Source organism: Drosophila miranda, chromosome XR, assembly GCF_003369915.1.
Source record: "Drosophila miranda strain MSH22 chromosome XR, D.miranda_PacBio2.1, whole genome shotgun sequence".
NCBI lineage: Eukaryota > Metazoa > Arthropoda > Insecta > Diptera > Drosophilidae > Drosophila > Drosophila miranda.
This window is the reverse complement of record NC_046674.1, coordinates 27,623,631-27,639,991: the sequence shown is the minus strand read 5'-3', so window position 1 is coordinate 27,639,991 and position 16,361 is coordinate 27,623,631. Positions and strand designations below refer to the sequence as shown.

The following is a 16,361-nucleotide window of genomic DNA, read 5'->3' as shown; positions in this document are numbered from 1 at the left end:
GAGACTTCAGGAAAAGGTATATTTTCTTTGGAAAAATAAGTGATCTATCAACAAATTTCGTGCTGTGCAGGGCGGCTCATCGCTGCAACATTTTGTGGTGCCACTGGGGATACCCAAAGGATGTGGAATCAGGCGCAGGAGAAACGAGTGATGCTTCAATGAATTCCATATTTAGTTTACATGCAGTTTACTTGGATCTTACACGTATTTTACATACAGATAACATCTATTTTACATACATTTTATATGTATTTTTCAAGTACCTTACATGTATTTGACATACCAAAAGTAAAATTATGTAAAAAAAAACGCCATACTGTTGTCCCTGCAAGCTTTTGCAATAAAAGCTTTCGTGAGCTTTTGCCAGACGCTTTTTCTTGAGCGTTTTATGGCAAATGGGGCTTTTTCAGCAAAGTACTTGAAAGCTAACGCTTAAGAAACAGCTGTAAAGAGAAATAAAGAGTGATAGGGGGAGAGAGAACGAGAGAAAGAGAGGGATAAGAGAAAGTGCGGATGAAGTTGGGCAAGCAGAAATGATCTAAATGAATGACTCCCGCAAGGCAGCAGAACGCCAACAGAATTTTAATTGGAACACGAAACATGATTCAATTTGGGGACTGCCCCAGACGGCGGCGGGGCGGGGGCTGCTGAAAAGTTAAAGTTTGTTTTGGCTAATAAATTCTGGGAGTAACTATTGGAATTGTTTGTTGAAATTATTTGTTGCCAATTCCCCGTAACTATTTATATTGTTTTCTACAGTTTTCTGCAGCTTTTTGTGGGAGTTGTTTTTTGTGTATCTTTTTGGGAGTATCTTTGGAGTCTCTCTTCTGGCTGGCGTTGCCGCTGCTGCTGCTGCTGCTGCTGCTGCTGCTGCTGCTGACAAGCCATAAATAAAATTCTTGGTATGTTTTAAATGTGTTGCAGTTGTTTCTGGCTGCCGTTTTTGCTGTTTTTGGCCAGGGCCAAAACGCTTCTGTTTTTGTCAGTTTTATGCTGCTGCTGCTTCTGCTTCTGCTGCTGTATGTACGTACTGCCTGTTGTTGTGGCTATTTCCTGGCCCCAGACAACTGACATACAAAATTTAACACTGCGGCGACACTGTTGTTGCAGCTGTTTGTTGCAACTACCACTGTTCTTGCTACTGTTGCTGCTGCTGCAGTGTTATGGTCCACAACCAAAAATGTGGGTCACTGCGGTAATGTTCTGTCGAGGTTTTCAGACCCCCGCCCCCCGCGCCCTCCAGTCGAGTGCCTGTTGTTGATTTTTTGGCTTTGGCTTTGGCTTTGGGGCCAAGAATCTTAAGCACTTGGCCCCCTAATTCCTCAATCGCTGCGATTGCCAGTGCAATTATGTTTGAAGATTTCTCATCGATGCAGTAGCAGCAGCAGCAGCGAAAACGGGGCACATACACAAAATTGTAGCATACTTTGCAGCGTCACTGCTCTCCCACACACACAGACACACACTGAGACACAGACTGGAGGAGGAATGGACGATATGGCTGGCTGTGGAGTTCTGTGGAGTCTGGGGCACAAAAACGTTGTGCATATACATATGTATGTACATTTATCAAACTGTTGTTGCACTTGGAGCGCAAATAAGTGGTTTATGATGAACCCCTAAGCACCAGGCCAATCCCTCCCCCGCCTGATCCTCCAAACACTCTGCCACACTGTGCCACACCCCACGTGTGCCTCTTCTCTGAAGCAGCTACTGCTCCTGTCACTGCCAGCCATTGGCTTTACCCTTAGAGAGGGTACATATGTTAGCCCAGATGATCCCTCTCTAGATCTATCCCTAGTATCACTCCAACTAAAAAATACCTTTTTCTCTGCCTTCAAATTTGTCTATGATCCTTTTTTCCTATAAAGATTTTCGCTTATGCGAAATTTGTGCAGCGAATCAGCGTTTGTTTTCCATCTGCAAGGGTATGAAAGGCTTAGACTTTCTCTGCTGTTTGTTGCTGCTGCTGTTTTTCTGTGTCTATCCCGGATGTTGCTGTTGCCCCCTGCACCATGCCCCCTGCACCCTGCCTCCTACAGCTGCTTCATTTTGCATTTTTACGAGCATTTGCAGTGTCCGTGTTGTTGCTAGTGTCGATGTTGCTGCTGTTGCTGCTGCTGCTGCTGTGGCAGTTGTTGGGCGAGTAGCGCTATAAATTGTTTATACGGTTCACTTGGCTTTGGGGCCATTTGGGATCACAGCACACACACACACACACACAGTGCGAGTGCGTGTCTGTGTGAGGAAAACAAATTTTCATTGGACGTGCTTGAAAATCTATTAAGCGTTGATAATTCAGCGCTTTCTGGCTTTTGTGGACGCAGCAACGAAGCGGGATGGCATAGAGTCCGTACAATAAATGGTACAGTGTGTGTGTGTGTGTGTGTGTGTGTGTGTGTGTGTTTGTTCATGTGTGATTATTTAATTGAAAATGAGACAAAAAACAACACTCAATGGAGGATGGAGTGGGAAGGACACATTAAGCTGATTTAAGGCCACTAAAAAAAATTCAATTAAATACAATTATCAAACGAAAAATACCTATACCAATAAATATATGTGTACATACGTATAATTAGGCAACAAAGAGATATAGAAATAACGAAGTGAAACAAACACACAACAGCAGAGAGAGCACAAATAAATATACGCTGGCCGCCGGAGAGGATGCCCAGATATGCCGCCCGGGATAGAGTATTTATTCATTCAAAAGTACAGTTCGAAAATCATATATTCTATGAGGGACCTCCTAGGGCACGTCCTGCTCTGCCAAGCTGCAAAAGAGAACGAACGCCAATGAGAAAAGAAAAAACAACATTTATGCGTGTGCATGACTGATGCTGGACTTGAGGACTGGACTGTTCTAGGGTATGAAATGCTGCGACATCTACGCTTCTCTGTTTTTGGTTTATATGCCATTCGTTCGCTCTGCCTGTGTCGCCCTCCTCTTAATCATTCGCTTAATTGTTTTGGAAGTCAGGCGTAAAGAAATTTGAATTATCGACTGCAAAAGAATGCCAAAGAATGAGCTATAATGCACAGACACAGACACAGAGACAGTACAATGCAAAAATTGCAAACAAATGTCCGCAATAAATTCAATTAAATTTCCCATAAGAGTTGATAATCAAATTTGCATTCCCTGGGCCGCAATTTGAAATTAACCAGATGACTGAAAAATATTGTGAAATTAATAACAAAATAAAATCACACAATCGAAAAAAATGCAACTTCAATTGCTTCGATATTGTCACACAAAATTGAATTATGATTAAAATATGCAATAATCTGCTGATGATAATCGAATCCTGAATTTGTAATTCAACAACTACATTCCTGGCGGAGGACTGTAGCAAAAAGGAAGGTGGCCAGACTTTCTTTTGATTCGATAATCAGGCACACATTCTGTTGCCGAAGGAAAGACGAGGCGGGAGGCACCGAGTGATGCAAGACCCATTCATGTTCGACCTCGAGGTAGCCATTTTTGTTTTGTTTGTGCCGCTGCCTTCTAGTTGGCTCCTGCTTTGTTTCATCTGCCTTCTGCTGCGGGTTTTGATGATGCCGCCGCCGCCGCTGATTGTCCCCGCCACGACATTTCGTGCTGTGTGACAATTGTTTTTTACCCCAAGAAAAGCAGAAGCAGCAGCAGAACAAGAAGAACAACAACTAATATCAACTACAATGACAGGCAGAACACGGAGGAGCCTCTCCCAAGCAAAGGCTAGAAGTCGAAGGATAGATGCCCTTTTGAATACCAAGAAAATATGGAAATGTAAAATAAAATATTAATGAGAAATCTATGCAAATGCCTGTACCTAATTAGCTGTTCCTGTGTACGTAATAAGCTGTGTTTCTGTGTATGTAATTAGCTGTGATTTTGGGTATGCAATAAGATGTGTGCCTGTACGTAATAAGCTCTGTCTGTACGCAATAAGCTGAGGTGCATTGCAGGCAGTCTTTTCTGTGGTGCCAGGACAGCTTATCGCATCGAAAGGGTATACAAAGACAGAGAATGCCTTGCTCTCCTCTTCTCAGCTCTTCTCTGTTCTTCTCTGCTCTGCTGTGCTCTGCTGAATGGTAGTTTACAGCACCGCGAGGCACAAAAATGCTTAACCATGCCACATGAAATATGGTTGTAGTGTGGGGTTGTGCGGCAGGGATTTGCTTGCAGGCAAGGACTCACGGCGACTTGAATTATAAGACGTTGTCCTTCTGCCTTTAGTCTTTGTGTCGTCTCTTTTATATGTGTGTGTGGGGATGGGATGGGATGGAATGGGGGGCTGGTCCTTCCTGCTGCTCTTTTATGCCTTTCGCCATATAATTTATATACGCTCAAATATAAATAACAATGAAAAGTGCCATGGCGGGAAGCAAGAAAATGCGTCGCATTCTGCCCTTTGTTTTTCCTCGTTCTCATTTTATTTTTAGCGGTTTGTTTGCTTTCGTCAGATGGGTCTTCAAATGGTTTCTCCACCGCCGCACTTTCACCCACTCTCGCTCTCGGCTGGAACTAATTAGAAGCCAAACCAGAGACAGCACAAATAAGAGTCATTTTTCACATGAAATTCTTTAAGGAAAACCAACGAAATTTCAACGAAATGAAAAACCTTAGATTAGAGGCTATCCTGTCAATCGTCGCCCGGAATCAACTCTCTGAGAATCGGAGATAAAAGTACCAGAAAACTTAATCAAGGGAGAGGCAGGGTAAGGGGTGAACGGAGTGCAGGAGCCGCCCAAGATGCTCGAGTGTCAAGGAAGAACTTTTCAATGTACAGTTAACCGTTGCAGCCACCAGGCAGGGATTGGAATGAGGCAGGGGTGTGGTTGGGGCCATCATATTGTCTATCAGCTGTGGCCAACAGAGACAGAGCGAGAGACGAGCGTCTTGAGTCTTGGGAGTCAAGTGTTTGGTCTCTAATAAGTTAACTGGTCTGTAAATTGTCCTCGTCCTCGCTATCCTCCGTCAACAGTGGGACTAGGACGCTGTGGTAAAGTGTGGACTAGGTCTCTCTGTGATCTATATTCATTAGCTAGTAGGGTCGTGGTTTCTGTTCCACTGTACAATGTATTAAACACTGACAGTTTTGGTTCACACCCTGATCCCTGATCCCTGTCTCTGTCCCGCGCCACATCTCTATTCGTACACCCAAGAAATACACTCAATCCCCCACCCCCGCCCAATCAATTTGTTCCCGTTCTAATTGGCTCTACAGTTTTTGTTCCTTGAAAAATTACACAAAAATATATAAAGGTATTAAAATAAGGATTCCAATGCAAGAAAAGTCTGCAGCCGTTTACTTATGGGACATTTCGGGGTGGTTCAGCGAAGACGCCTGAAACGGTGGAATGAAACTTCAGTGATAGCGTGGAAAAGAGAGGGTGCCGTGTCGCTTCTCTCCTGGGACACAGGGTATTGAGCCTTACTTGACCTGGCCCCACGCCCCGCACTCGAATCGAGTGTACAGCTCTCTACTGGGCTCTCAACATAAAAAGTTGCCGTTGCAGTTGGGCCAGGCACATAATTGGCAGTCGCCAATTCCATAACTGAATTGAATGTTCGAGGCAGTCGAGCGTGGGGCGTAATCAATTAATTAACTACAAAATTGCAGTCGACGTTAATGAAGTTGCGGCCGCCATGGCCACTAAAACTGAGGGGGAAAAAAAGTAAAACATAAATCAGAATCAGAATCAAAAAAAAAAAGAAACTGAAACAGAAGCAGCCGCAACATCGGTAATACCAAAATCAATTGAGTTGGATTACGAGTACTATTTGCATTTGAGTTCCGAGCGGAAGGATGTGGACGAGGGATGGGGAGTGTCCTGATTGAGTGGGTTAATTACAGATGGCGAAACGGATGGATAGATTAATGGAAATGGGGAATTATGCGAGTAAAAGCATTACTCATTCAAATGAAAAATCCTACAAAATTAGGCATAGCAATGGGGGATAAAACTAGAACAAAAACATTGATGAGAGGCCTAAAAATCCATCATGATTAAGTGAAGGAAATATTGTGAAATTTAAATATGGAAAATAATTAAAGAGGGGTGGAAAAGCATTTCAAGCACTTGCGGATTTAACAGAAAAAGATATGTCTATCCCATGTTTAATTCCAATGTTCCATTCTCTATACAAATCTCCCATAAGTGAACGGATACATTCGTAACGAATGGCCCCTGGAAAGAGAAAGTGATTTGAAAAATATGCAGATGCCATTCCACTGTGCGAATTCCCCATAAACGAACGGATACATTCGAGCAAGAAAACAACAAAGCAGCGCCTTGGAAAATGTGTAGAGAAAACCATGGAAATTTCTTTGGAGCTGTGTTTCTGTGACAATTTATTAGACACGACCGCATTCGCTAAAATCCTTAATTCTCATCGACACACACCTGAGTTGGCAACTCGTTCAAGTTCCTGTGTTGTCCTCTCCTGTCATTTAGTGTCAATTCCAAATGAGATTCTCCAGTGCCACAAAAATGTTGCAAGCGTTTGCATTGCGCGCGTGTGTGTGTGTGTGTGCATGTGTGTGCATGTGCATGTCATTCATGCTCTATTAAGCTGTAATGAGATTAGGTAATTGATTGCAGAGGGGCCGGGGGATGGGATCAAACTTTGTTGGCCTCCAAAAACCACATGCGAAAAGCCAAGCACCTAGCAGTCCCTCTGATTGAGCATGATGTCCCACAGGGCAGCAGCAGGAGGCAGCAGGAGGCAGCAGGAGGCAACAGGAGGCAGTGTGGGATATCCTCTTGAAAGTTTCAAACTGATTGAGTGCCATGCAGCGCGATGCCACATATTTGGGGGCCTGCAAATAAACGGATTTTACTGGGCAAAGTCCACATTGGAATTCAAATTGCGAGTTTCGGTTTCGGTTTCTGTTTCAGATTTTCCTTTAAGCATTTGCCCCCATTTGCTCGCACTGCCACGGCGCGGCTATTCGCTAATTTTTGCAGCTCAGTTTTGCATGCTAATGGCACGACGGCCGCGGGTTTTGGGGCACAGAATGGGGCTGCTGTGCCGCTGTTTTTCCGTGTTGCAAATGCACAGAAATCTCTTTTCAGCTTTCGCTCTTTTCTGCTGCTTTCCAGCCACAAAATGGCAAAAGCCAAAAACCAAAAAAAAAAAAGGAGAAAAGGAAGAAAAGTTGCTGAAACGAACGCATTTGGACAGGTGCAACGTAACGGAACATTCACGATGACAGCGGAAGAGTGCACTTAAAAAAAGTGCAAGAAATAAAGGTTTTTTCCACCTTTTTTTTGTTGGTAAATTTAGTAAGAGAAAAACAGAAATACAAGAAATTTAATAACCACGAATGGCCCTTAAAGGACAATAAATTACTTGCCTCTTTGAATATTGGCATAGGCTCTACGCTGCGATCCATATATCAGGAAGGGCTCCACGACGAAACTCAAACGTATACGGCCAACGGAGATTTGTTAATTATAGATCTGTATACTTTAGGGAATAAATACAATTTTGCGCCACGGAAGTACTACTCCACAGCACACTTGGCAGAATCCCCAAATAATTGGCATTAATTTATTTATTTTTTTATATATATATATACATATATATATATATATATAAATATTCCACATGGAGTTCACATAGCTGTGTGCTTTAAACAGAATGATTTTCTTATTCTAACATTTTTAGTATGACTAATATTTTTATTATTATAACTTATATTATTAATACTAATACTAATTCTAATTTCATTATTATTTTGTAGTACTATTATTATTTTTTTATATTTTTTTTTTGTATTATTATTATTATTATTTTTAATCATTTTGTTATTTATTTCTTTACATACTTTTAATAGAAGTAGAGAGCTCAAAGTTTTACCACGCCTCTTAAATAGTATTTGAAGTTGCAAAAAACTGCCAACCAATTAACCCCAATTAATAAAATGTAACAAATAAATAAACAATAACAATTTATGAGCAATATAAATGCTGAAAAATATTTACAAGCGTAGTTTCAAAATAATACAAAATTTTACAATGGCTCCTCAATCAAATAACTTTGAATTGTCTTTTTTTGGGAATCTTTCTCTGCCCAGTAATACGTATATGGGTCGGACCGTAAAAGAAGGTTATTTGTTAATATTCGTGACATTTTGCGGGTATGGTTCAGTCTGTTCAGTTCTTCGTTTCTTTATTGCTCGCCTCTGCAGCTTCCTCCGAGCAGATCCATGAATGAGCACCTTATGGACTGTTGCCGGCAAACAGTACCGGAGATACTCCTTGATGAACTCTTTGGCATTGGTTAGAATTTTCAGCTAAATGGACATGCACGCAGCACAAAAGGAAGAGCCTTACTCTTTGTAATAAGAATTCTAAATACCTTGATGTTTTATGCATTTATTTTCCATGAGAACGTTTCTGAATAATAATAACGCAAAGACTGGCAAGGAATTCCCGCCATTTCACGCTTGGTCAGGGTTTTCGTCGATCCGCTAGCTTTGGGTTGCCACACGCATATTTCGGGTTTTTTTTTCTAAAACCTTTTCATACATTTTTGGGACCATTGTGCAATGGCATAATATATTTGATAAATCCAGAATCTGCACAGCAAAAGCCACACACACATACTATACAATGTGGCAGCCATAAAAATCCCCGACAGTCAACTGTAAACATTTTGTTGGTCTTTTTTTGGGGACATACTCCGTGCTGCGTGGCACAATTTCCCCGTCATATCCTTCACCTAATTTGGGGCCTGCTGTCCGTGTCCGTGTCCGTGTCCGGGTCGCTTCGGACCGCCATGCAAACTAGATTATGGTCAACTTAGTGCTACCTTTATGCACGACCAGTACTAGATACACACGCCCGCCCGTATCTGTCCTTCCCTTTTGGTTTTTGTTTTTGCTTTTGTTTTTTGTGGTCAACATTGTTTCAGCTTCTGTGGCTTTTCTGTGCCAAAGTCAAAAAATGTTCCAGTTGCAATTAAAACCGCAAAAAAACAAATAAGCGAGCAGCGAAAATGAAGGTCTCTCTATAGGGTATTTGTTGTAGAGCAAACAGAAGGGTATACTTTTTATGTTGTTTGTGGGAGAGTCACAATGAAGATAGAAAATGGGTGTTTTTAGCGATCTAACCATCAATGTATGCATATCCTTGGTATTGGGAAGACAATGTGGAATTCTTGGCGGTTTTCCGATTACTGGAACTACTGGAATGTGTCCTTTTGCTTAGGGGAAATATGTGTTGGATAAACATTTATCGCTGGGGGAATCTTTCTATGGACTATTTATTTTTGGCTCTTTATCTCGTTATATCTAAACAACGAGTGTGTCCTTTTGCTTATGGAAAATTTGTACAGCGAGATCAAACGTCATTTGTGGCATCTTTCGATAGAGGGCGCTTCTGATTCTGTTATCTCCTAAACTCTCTTTGGAACTCGAAGAGAGAGAGAGAGACAGATCTAGCGTCACTAGCTAAAAGGAGGACGGAGTGCTAGAAATAATATTAGAGGACAACTAGTCTTCGTAGTTCCTCTCTTTCTCTCTATGTTCTCTATTTTTCTCAACAAAAAACTGAGAGAGAGTGCAGCACGCGGCAGTTATCGGCTCCGATACCAATAAAATATCAGTTGTATTAGTTACGTAAATCAGAAGCTCGCTTATACTCGTATACCGGGTATGAGAGTGGAGACTCGGCCCTTGCCGCGGCTCGCAGCTTTCCCGCCCGTTCTGCTTCTCTCTCTCTCTCTCGCTCCCTCCTGCTCTTACCCTCTGTTTCTTGTGTGCCTTTCTCTCTTTTTGGTTTTGCACTTCTTTTGTGTGTGTTTTGTGTGTGTTTGTTGTCTTTATGGTCTAATTATCTCTATTTATTTATGCTACTGCCAAGCAATTTTCGTTTGCTCTGCCGCTATCTCTTCCTCCCTCTCTCTGGCACTCTTCTTTCTCTCTCTCTCTCTCTCTGTTATCCTCCGTTATTTTTTGTTTGTTGGTTTTACTGTTGCTGTCCCCCAATCTCTTATTTTGCTTTTTTTTTGGTCTTTCCTGTGTGTTTCTTTGGTAGTTTCTTTGTTTTATTTTTGATAGCTTTTACTTTTGTACAAATCCCATACACACACACACACACACGCACACACAAGAACGAATAAAGAGAGAGGGGGGGGGGGGGGGGGGGGGGGGGGGGGGGGGTACAGAGATTACCTTTGCTTTTAAGGCCCCAGACATTTTGTTGGCCATTATGTTATTACAGCTGCCTGCTCTGCCGTTTCTCTTCTTAGTCTCTCCACCTACTGCACCCCTTCGGCACTCCCTCCCTCTCTCCCTCTTCGTGACTGGTGGAAATGGATTTGGACCGTAAAAATGCAGATAATGGCCGGCCCAACGACTCAAGTGGGGTGCTGTTTTTAAGCCAGACCGCCCCCCCCCCCCCCCTCCCTCTCTCATCCTTTTTTTCAGTCTTTTATCTTCTTACTCCCTATACATATGTATCTTTTGTGTGCGTGTGCTTGTGTGTGTGTGTACAATTAAGAAAACAACTTTCGGAGAAGGCAAAACGGCCATACGGGGCGTATGCGTAATCTGGCAAATGTGTTTGGCTTTTAACTGAAACTCTGCCCCGCACTCCACTGCCGGCACTTTCTCTCCTGCTCGACCTTCTTTCGCCACTCTCTTTGTTCTGCTTTCTTCACCCACTCTTTCGGTGTGTGTTTTTTTGTGCTGCTGTTTTAATGAGTAGTTGAAGCTTTCGAAGAGCAGCAAATTTACAGTCAATTAAATGGGGACCCCGCAGGAGCTAACTGCCATAACCTACCAGCCCCCAATAAGAGAAAGACAGAGAGAGAGAGAGAGAGAGAGCAGAGCCGAGAAAGTGGAGAACGGACCAAATTATGCCTAATGAGCTGGAGCGCGCCCCCCCCCCCCCCCCCCCCCCCCCCCCCCCCCCCCCCCCCCCTCCACCCCCGATGAATCAATAAAGCAACAGGAGGAGGACCCCCAGAGTCCCAGGGTCCAGAGGGATGGAGATTGAAGGACTGCTACAAGGAGCATGAAAATCGGATGGAAAGGAGAAGGAGAGGAAGAGAGAGAGAGAAAGCAAATGCCCCTCCAGTCACGAATACATAATTACAATCGAAAATGCTTTTCATTAATTTCAAGTGCTCTTCAGGCCAACAACAACAGGCCAAAAAAATATATATATGTATATTAAAACGACTTCCGGCTAGGATGAAGCTTTTCATACTCTTTCAGATACGAGATACGACAGATTAAAGATACCAAGATATTTGTTTATAGAAGCCTAAGTTATAGAAGACCTTCCCTCAAGGCTCGTGTGATCGAAGAAGGATACGTTATCGTTCCATGAACTTCCTGTATTATGCATATATTTACACATTCTAAAACATTTGTGGTATGTTCTTTGAAAGAGAGAGATATCCCGAGATTTATATTCCATTTCTAATCCTGTACGTGTACTTTTGGGACTCTCTTCCTTTCTGCATTGGCACACGTCTACGCAAAATGGAAGTACCCATTCTGGCAGGGTATTTACAAATTTTTTAGAATAATCCCGTGTAATATTAATTTGAAATACTTCTGCCGGGCAGAGGCCTCCGCCTGCGTCTCTCCCTCTCTCACTGTTTTTTGTTGTTTTTTTGCTTTTGTTTTGGTTCAAACTTGGAGATGGGGCAAGTGCCCCGCAGATCCCAACCAAAAATGGTGAGAGGGGAAGCACAGGTGGCACAGGTGGGGAACCCCGAAATGGGGTTAAGAGCAGGGCATTAGTTAAACGGTTTAAGAATTTCCCGAGAATTTACCGAGAGAGGAGGAGGCAAGGCAGCAGGCAGGAGCAGCAGCAGCAGCGGGGAGAAAGCCGAGAATCCGGGAAAGGAAGAGGAATGTAAATTTGCCTTAGTTGGGGATGCACCCCAGGTTGCAACTTTCCGGTTGCAGGTTTCAAGTTTCGCCTCCAGATTAAGCAAAATGCTTTCAGAAGATAAATCCTAACTTATGGAACTACCAGCCGCCGCCGTTCTCATGGCAGCCACGAATCGTGGAGCACAAAACGGGAAAAGGAATAAAGATTCACACATTAGTAGAGTATTATTCCTGGCATCCATGGATGTTATGAATGGATCCACTCCCCAAATTGCTCTGGAAATTGTTACCACCAAACGCACACATTTTCCCATGAATTTTGCTCAAGTTTAAGGTAATTTTCACTCTAGTGCCAGCGCCAGCTCGAAAAACATTGCCACTTCATTCGAAACATCTGATTTCTGCAAACGGAGTCATTTCTTGTGGATTTCCCACTTTCCCAGCAGTGCTCTCCTGTGCTTAGGAATGGTATTTCTATGCTGCTCTAGAAAACTCTTTCACCTCTCTTAGATGCCTGTAGCAGTAAAGGGAACCCGATAGAGCATTCTCCGGAGAGAGGTAGTCCCCAGACAAAGAAGGGCTAAGATGTTTGTCCCCAAGGCTGCCATTGGCCCGAAGTTTCTTGGTTCAGAGAACACTTTATATCGATGCACCAATGCCAGTCTTGGAACATAATATAAATAAGGGAAAACCACTGGGAATTGTGGGAAACATAGTACAGAAACCAAACATCAATGATCTACAGAGGGCTCCTCTCTATTGCGCTCTAATTGATGCAATTAATAAGAAATATCTCACTTTAGTGTGTTGCCAGTGTCTTACCCGAATTAGGTCTCTTCTTCTTGTGTCCCTTCTTCTGATCCTCCGAAGATTCGCCGCTATAGAAGCATTTGTCATCGGCAGCATGCCCTTTTGCTTGGGGCCTCATCAGCGCCATTTTATCAGCCCGATAGGCACATGTCAGGGAACTTTTTTGTGGGCGCTTGCCAAAGTTTTTTGAGACTCTTGCATTCTTTGCGATGACTCTTGGTACTTTTGTCGGTGGCGGTATTAACAAACGTTGCAAATCGTTCTCCATTCCACTGACTTAGAATACGTTTGATATTTTCTATAAATAAAACACATAAAAGCCCACACATTTGTACTGTAAATTGGAAAGAGAAGCGTCTTAGCGATGGATGAACCACTCATCGATAATGAATCTTTATCGATACAACTATTGAACCAGTGGCAGTTCAGGGCTCAGGCACAGGTTCTTTCCATATTGAATGGGAAAAGTAATACATTTATTGATTGTAGAGGACATTTTATTGATTTCCCAAGGAATATTCCGTATAAAAAGTGTATTTAATTATTTAAATGGCTCCTTTGAACAGTAGCCGCAAGAAAGGGGCTCTGAACCGGCTCAATAAAGCACAATTATTTTTCATTTTGATTGCCATTTGTTGAATGTATTTATGGACTGAATAGCTTTCGTATTTCAACAAATGCGTATCTAATTTTTTTAGAACCAGTTTTGAAGCTCCGCTTCATGTCGTGTTTCTGGTTCCCTGGCAACAAAATCTCTGTCCGAAATCTCGGTCGTAATCTAAGAAGCCTTTCAATTTGTTTGCAACTCTTAAGTTATCAGAGGGCCAATTAAGCCCGGTGGAAGAGGGCGGGGGGGTTGGGGGCGGAGCAGGAGCATCTCTGGCTCATAATTCGCCCCGAAAGTCCACGGAGATACTAGCAGCGGGAGAGGGCAGGCGGAGGGCCCGCTCGAATGTATTGCGGCCCGAAAAGGGAAAAGTTTCTAATTGTTTTTTAAGTTTCTCCTGCGGGCAAATTAAGCCGCAGAAATATGCAACTAACCTGCAAAAAAACGACCACCAACAAAATCTTCAAAGTTTAGAGACAGCAAGGAGGATGAGTGTTGAGTGTTCAAGGGAAGGGGAGGAAAGGGGATAGGGTGTTCAGTTCATGGGAAATGTTAGCCAGTTAGCAATTTAGCAATAAACTTTTCTTTAATCGATTTTAACACTTGACTGGCAATCGGGCTACTGGCCTGGGATGAAGATGAAGTCGAAGTTGAAGATACTTGTACATCCTACAACCTTCAGGGGATGCTCACACTCCCTGTCTCTCTCTCTCTCTCTCTCTATCTCTCTCTCTTTCTCTTTCTCTCTGTGTCCCTCTCAGGTTGCCAAATGATTTGTCTGTTCGGTTGGGTCCGTGCCAAAAGGAATTCCAATTCCAGTCACAAACAACTTTTCTGTCGCCAACATCGAAATCTGCTTTTGCTCGTGGCCGAACCAACCCGACCCGAGGCGAGCCGAACCGAAACCCTCCTTGTGGCATGCGACATAATGAATTTTTACAGTTAGTTGGCTCGTGATTCATTTTCTTGAAGGCCATCCACATCCACATCCACTTCAAAAGGAGCTGGTCTGGTGCCCGCCCGACCTGCTCATAGTTTATTCCACTTTGCTTCAGCAATTAGAGCATTCGAGGCACGAAGCACGAGGCACGAGGCACGAGGCATGGGGGGTCCTGGCCCTGGGCCTTAAGCAGGTGTATGCCCCATAAATTTTGCGTTATTTTGTTGCAGTCGCTAGCCGTCTAGACAGACCGCACAGAAACCGCCCAATAATGTGGTTTATTGAGACATCATCAATCTAACTTTAGTCCATTTCCGTTTTGTGTCCGGGAGTACAGTTTTTCTTCAAAAAAAAAGCATAGCCACGAATGTGGAATGCTCTTGATTTGCATGGATTTTGGGGCTGATATTTGGGTAGTTTCGTAGTTAAATGAGGAAATTGGTCACTGGCTGTAAACCACTCACAATCTATAGCATTTGAAACAGTCGTGCACACGAAATGCAGGTTGTTTCTGCAGAATTGGCCTGTGCGTGTCGAGCATTAATGTGGGAGAAAGGAATTGCTTTAAGTGTGTGAAATATTGGGTTAGACAGAGAAAAAGAATGATATACCCCGAATACCCTTTTCATAAACTCTTTTGCTTAAAAGCACAAAAGATTAAGATGTTGTCCTGTCTGTATTTTCCCCACTTTTGCATTGGGAATCATGTATCGAGTTGATTTTAGTTTTCGTTGAAAATATTTTCTGTGTCCATAAGTCGATCAAAGCATAAGGACGCTCGAAGGACGCTTTAGTCGACTTTAAGTCCTGCTTTAACACTCAACTCTAAAGATTACTGCCATATCTCCCCTTCCCCAGAAGCAATTTGTTCCACAGAAAAAATAAAAGAAAGAATATATGCAACAGAATTTTGCACTTTACTCATATCAAAGTGGTTTCCTTTTCCCCTTTTTCCTCTTTTTTTTTTTTGTTTTTTTTTTTAATGTGGGAATTGTCTAAAAGAAATACACACTCGTACATAAACATATAAGATATAACATATAAAATAAAAATAAAAACGAAGCCGAAAACTTTTCTTTACTTGACTAACGTTCTCCTCTCTCTCGTTCTTTTTCTTTGGTCTCCTTTTCAGGTGAGTAAACGCAATTTTCCTTGGGGTTGACACACGAATGGAGCGAGAATGATGGGCCCTGGAAGGTAGGTGCGGGCTGGGAGGGGCAGGACACACTGATGTGTAAAAGTGAAATCCCCTTTGATGTTACTCTTCCGCCGCATTATCCGTGCTCCTCATGCGGTTTCCCGCCGGCCCCGCCCAAAACTGAGTGGAATCTATTAATGTACATGTATGCGCCTCTCAGGTGGGGTTTGCGGGATCTTTTAGGTGCACTCACGCCTCGTGCAGCGGATGTTGCACGGATATTCGGCCCAAACCGGAAACGGATATTCAGAGTAGCCGCATCATGGGCAGATGGAGACATGGCCGTCTGATTGCTTCTGGGGGGAGCAGCTGTATGGTCAAAATCCTGCTAATTGGTTCATTAAATGTTTGCCTAATTTCGTTCGAATTAGCTCGGATCACCCTCCCACACATCTGAAGTGGGGTTGTTGTGTGGTAGGCTTAATGACCGACCCGACACTACCATCCTACCATGCCACCATTATACGAACTCAATTACCCTTTTCCTCAAGATTTTCTGCCTTGCCTTCTTCGACTTTAACGGTTGCTGTGCGGCGGCTTTTTGGGTGGTGTAAAGCTCTGCCATAGATGGCGCCGCAGCCAAAACTCACCACGGAGAGAGCGTGAGAGAGCGCGAGCGGGATTCTCTGCGTGCGTGTGGTGGGGACTCCATTTAAGAGAGCACGAACAATATTGTTTTTAAATGTGCGACAGTGAAGATACATAGTTGATAAACGATCTCTGGGCGATATCAGTCGGTTTTCGTGCAATGATTGTAGAGAAATGCTGTTGATGTCCGGCCTTCCGGATTTTCCTTTTTTCTGTTATTCGTTCTAAACTCACAACGAATAGGATATGACTGTATTTCCCTTTACTTCCATGGTGTACATAGTTCTATAGTTCCATTCATCATATTCTTATCTTTTGTCTCAGAAAACCTTCTCCTTCTTTCCTTTGACTAATTATCAAAATCACTCTCTC

At 43.0% G+C, this 16,361-nt stretch overlaps 1 protein-coding gene across 7 annotated transcripts in view; it reads left to right on the top strand.

Moving 5' to 3' along the window:
* The window catches only part of LOC108151182 (neurobeachin), a 188,519-nt gene that overhangs the window by 78,945 nt on the left and 93,213 nt on the right, over positions 1–16,361 (top strand). The gene's annotated exons all lie outside the window — the stretch shown is intronic.